Raw genomic sequence first — 4,766 nt, 5'->3', positions numbered from 1 at the left:
AGCCGATCAGTTTTCTCTTTTACAGCTTCTAGATTTTTTTTTTATTTTTGAGACAGAGCCTCAAGCTATCCCCCTGGGTAGAGTGATGTGGCATCACAGCTCACAGCAACCTCCAACTCCTGGGCTCAAGTGAGTCTCCTGCCTCAGCCTCCCAAGGAGCTGGGACCACAGGGGCCTGCTACAACACCCGGCTTTTTTTTGGTTGCAGCCGTGATTGTTGTTTGGTGGGCCCGGGCTGGATTTGAACCCGCCGCCTTAGGTGTATGTGACTGGCACCTTAGCCACTTGAGCCATAGGCGCTGAGCCAGCTTCTAGATTTTAAGTCATAGTTAGAAAAGCTCTTCCTTACTCCAAGGTTATAAGGAAACTTACCTGTGCTGTTTTCTTGGTATTTATCTCTTGGGAGTTTTTCCTGGTATATAATGTGAAAGAAGGAACAATCTTGCTTTCTAAATGGAGATCTTTGGCTTGGTGCCCTAGTATAGTGGTTACAGCACCAGCCACATGCACCAAGGCTGGCGGGTTTGAGCCTGGCCCAGGCCAGCTAAACATCAATGACAACTGCAACAAGAAAATAGCTGGGCATTATGGCAGGCACCTATAGTCCCAGCTACTTGGGAGACTGAGGCAATAGAATCACTTAAGCCGAAGAGTTGGAGGTGGCTGTGAGCTGTTTTGCCCCGGCACTCTGCCGAGGGTGACATAGTGAGACTTTGTCTCAAAAAAATGAAGATCTTTGTTCATTAGGAAAATTCTGTGTATTTTTTTTTTTTACATATGAATTTAAACTCTTCTCTTAAAGTACCTGTGGTTGGACACTTACCTAATAAGCAAAACATTTTTATTTTTGCATTGTTATTTCTAGTTAGTGACTCTAGTAGCAATTATGTAAAAGTTCATGTTTATTCCCCTGATTTAATATGCTACCCTAAATTCCTGTATAATATGGATTTATTCTGAACTTTCAGATAAATTTTACTTTGATGGAAGAGAAAAATAGTGAGATGTTCAAAAGACATCATAGCCAGAGGGAGAAAAAAGAAGCAGCATTGTTGGTTTACATGTAACAAAGACCCTAATATGATGAAGGGCTGTTTAGGTTTGTTAGTTAAGTTTTATTTAAGAAACAAAACCAGGGAGGAGCAAAGATAAAGGTTATCTAATCTAAAGTATAGTCCCAAACCAGAAGCATATTGTTTTTCTTGTGTTTTTTTTTTTTGTTTTTTTTTTTTGAGACAGTCTCTCTTTGTTGCCCTGGTAAAATGCTATGGCATCGTAGCTCACAGCAACCTCAAACTCCTGGGCTCAAGCGATTCTCTTACCTCAGCCTCCTGAGTAACTGGGTCTATGGGCACCTGCCACAACGCACAGCTATTTTTAGAGATGAGGTCTCGCTCTGGTTCAGGCTGGTCTCAAACCTGTGAGCTCGAACCTGCCTCGGCCTCCCAGAGTGCTAGGATTACAGGTGTGAGCCACCAGGCCTGGCCCAGAAGCATAGTCTGTTCTGTCTGATCCTCAGAGGCTAAAGAGTAAAAACAGTAGAAGTTAAAAAGTTTCCTAACCTCTTGGTAAAATGAAAGATGTTCTCTAGAGAAGGACGATTTCAGAAGCTTTGCTTTAGGAATTTCGATTTGGAGGATCTTGACTCCTTCCCTCCCTCCCAACTACAGTTCCTTAGGAAACAAAGTATGTTTTAAAAGGAGCTAATGTAACCCAGCTTACAGTCATTTCTTTTCCACCATTAAAAGCCGAGTAGTGCTTGCTTGAGAGGCAGTATGCAGAACAGGTGAGGTACTAGACTGGGCACTGGAACTCCCCAGGTGTTATCTTTTTTTTGCCACTAATCACTAGGGTTTTCTGGTGCACATATATCCTTCCTACCTGCAAATGGAAGTAGCCCCTGCTCCTTCCTTTATTAAATTAGCTAGGGTAGAAGTGCTTTCTTTCACTCAGCAAGGCATGTGCTAGACAGCTTCTTTGAAGGACAGAGGACTAGACACAAAGATGAATAGAGTAAAGCAGGATCTCTGGCATGAGAAACTCATAACGTGGTAGGGAAGCCAGATGCCTTAATGAATAGTACAGTGTCATAGCAGAGGTTCATAGAAAAGACATGGCAACTTTGGCAAGAGAGCAGCCACCTGCCCTGGCTGTTGGACATGGCGTTATGGAGGAGGTAATATTTGAATGCAGTAGAAGAGCACTGCAGAATACATGGCTTTGTAAGCGCACTTTCAGTAAGTACCCCAAGACAAAGAGACGTTGCAGAGCCCTCAGCCATTCTGCCATCATCTTTGAAGGCTCACTCAGTGGATCAGATTTAAATCATTCAGTGTTAAAGGCACTGCTAGAAAATCTAGTTCTGTTCTTAGAAATCTGACAGGGAAGCCTTGTCACTTGGCTATCTACAGAGGAAAACTTGGACTATAAAAACCTGAAGTTTAGAGATCAGAACATGGAAGGAATGACCTGATTTTTACACCCTCATTCATTTTTCTGTAGTTTGAGGATATTTTTGATTAGCTCTTTTCTTATACAAAGAAAGTGGTATCCAGATCCATTCAAAAGCCAGAATTAAAATCAGACTATTTCTCATAGCATAGTCTCCCTTTCTTTATGAATACTGTGGCAACTCACCTTCTTGAACTCCATTGTCTTCTGCTCCCAAGAGGGTTTTAAGTTTGTTCTACAGCAGTGTTTTTCTTTTTTTTTTTTTTTGAGACAGAGCCTCAAGCTGTCCCCCTGGGCAGAGTGCCGTAGCATTACAGCTCACAGCAACCTCCAACTCCTGGGCTCAAGCGAGTCTCCTGCCTCCGCCTCCCAAGTAGCTGGGACCACAGGCGCCCGCCACAACGCCCGGCTATTTTTTTGGTTGCAGCCGTCGTCATTTGGCGGGTCCGGGCTGGGGATTCGAACCCACCACCTTAGGTGTACGTGGCTGGCGCCTTAGCCAGTTGAGCTATAGGCGCCGAGCCTACAGCAGTGTTTTTCAACCTTTTTTTATCTCACGACACTTAAACCTATAGTTGAACTTTATAGCATGCTTAAATTATGTTGTTCCAAAAAAGGATATACTGTATATATCCTTGTATAAAAAAAGAATATACTTAACTCTGCTTTGAACTTCTTTCAAAATAATTTAATTAATGATCTTTAAAAATTTTCACAGGATGGGGAGAGCAAAGACAGGGAAGGAGGGATGGGGTTGGGGGGGTCACAGGGTGTTTTACACCTTTTTGGGGTGGGATACAATTATAGGAGGGTCTTTATCAAATGCAATTAGTCTAACCTGGTTTGTACCCTCAATGAATCCCCAACAATAAAAAATAAATAAATGAATAAAAATTTTCACGGCACACCAGTTGCAAATCACTGCTCTAGAGAGTCCTCAGTCAAATGAGACTTATGTAGAAGCCCAGAGAAAGTATGATATTCTGAACTGAAGAAGAGGATTAGGGGAGGTAAACTGATTAACTCATAAGGGGCTTTTTATGCACAGATACAAGGAGTTAAGATTTCAGCTAAAGATAACAGTACTTAATTTGGCCAGCTGTGGTGGCTCACACCTCTAATCCTAGCACTCTGGAAAGCCAAGACAGGTGGGTCTTCTGAGCTCAGGAGTTCAGCAAGAGCAAGACTCCTGTCTCTACTAAAAATAGAAAAACTATCGTGGTGTAATGGCAGGCATCTATAGTCCTAGCAACTTGAGCAGCTGAGGCAAGAAGATCACTTGAGCCCCCAGGAGTTTGCGATTGCTGTGAGCTATGATGCCACAGAACTCTATCCAGGACAACAGAGTGAGACTCTGTCTCAAAAAAAAAAAAAAAAAGACTCAGTGCCTGTAGCTCAGTGGCTAGGGTGCCAGCCACATACAGTGGGGCTGGCGGGTTCAGACTCAGCCCAGGCCTGCCGAACAAGCACAAATGCAACAAAGAAATAGCTGGGTGTTGTGGCGGGTGCCTGTAGGTCTCAGCTACTTGGGAGGCTGAGGAAAGAGAATCGCTCAAGCCTAAGAGTTGGAAGTTGGAGTAAGCTGTGACGCCACAGCACTCTACTAGGGGTGACAAAATAAGACTCTGTCTCAAAAAAAAAAAAAAAAAAAACAGTGCTGAAATTTAACCAGTACTTTGTAATTTGTAGTTTTTTAAGTCTCAGGTGTAATGTTATGACCTATGCTGATACAAAATAAGAAAAAAGGAGGAGCTGGCACAGTGACTTACACCTATAATCCCAGCACTTTGGAAAGCCAGAGCAGGTGAATCGCTTGAGGCCTTGAGTTGAAATCCAGAGGAACTTAGACCCCATCTCTGAAAAAAAAAAAAAAAAAGTTTTCTAAATTAGCCAGATGTCTTGGCACATACTTATATTCCAGCTGCTTGGGAGGCTGAGGCAGGAGGCTCACTTAAGCCCAGGAGTTTGCGGTTGTAGTGAGCTATGGCAACACATAGTGAGCTATATAATGCCACTGCAGTCCAGTCTGGGTGACAGAGTGAGACCCTGTCTGAAAAAAAGGGGAAAGGATTATTAACAGTATTTTCATCACATTTTGAAGATCTGACTTTAAGTACTTTTCAGTCTTGCCCTTTTTTTATTTTTTTTGAGTCAGTGTCACTTTATTGCCCTCGGTAGCGTGCTGCAGTGTCACAGCTCACAGCAATCTCCAATTCCTGGGTTTAGGCAGTTCTCTTGCCTCAGCCTCCTGAGTAGCTGGGACTACAGGCACCCACCACAATGCCTGGCTATTTGTTGTTTTTTTTGTCATTGTT

At 43.0% G+C, this 4,766-nt stretch overlaps 1 protein-coding gene across 2 annotated transcripts in view; it reads left to right on the top strand.

The window, feature by feature from the left end:
* Positions 1-4,766, top strand: part of ARPC2 (actin related protein 2/3 complex subunit 2) — a 38,459-nt gene that overhangs the window by 25,132 nt on the left and 8,561 nt on the right. The gene's annotated exons all lie outside the window — the stretch shown is intronic.

The sequence above is a fragment of the Otolemur garnettii genome, unplaced genomic scaffold (assembly GCF_000181295.1).
Source record: "Otolemur garnettii isolate 467f Iridium unplaced genomic scaffold, OtoGar3 scaffold00013, whole genome shotgun sequence".
Classification (NCBI taxonomy): domain Eukaryota; kingdom Metazoa; phylum Chordata; class Mammalia; order Primates; family Galagidae; genus Otolemur; species Otolemur garnettii.
Note: the sequence above shows the minus strand (reverse complement) of the source record. Positions and strands in the feature narration are given on the sequence as shown.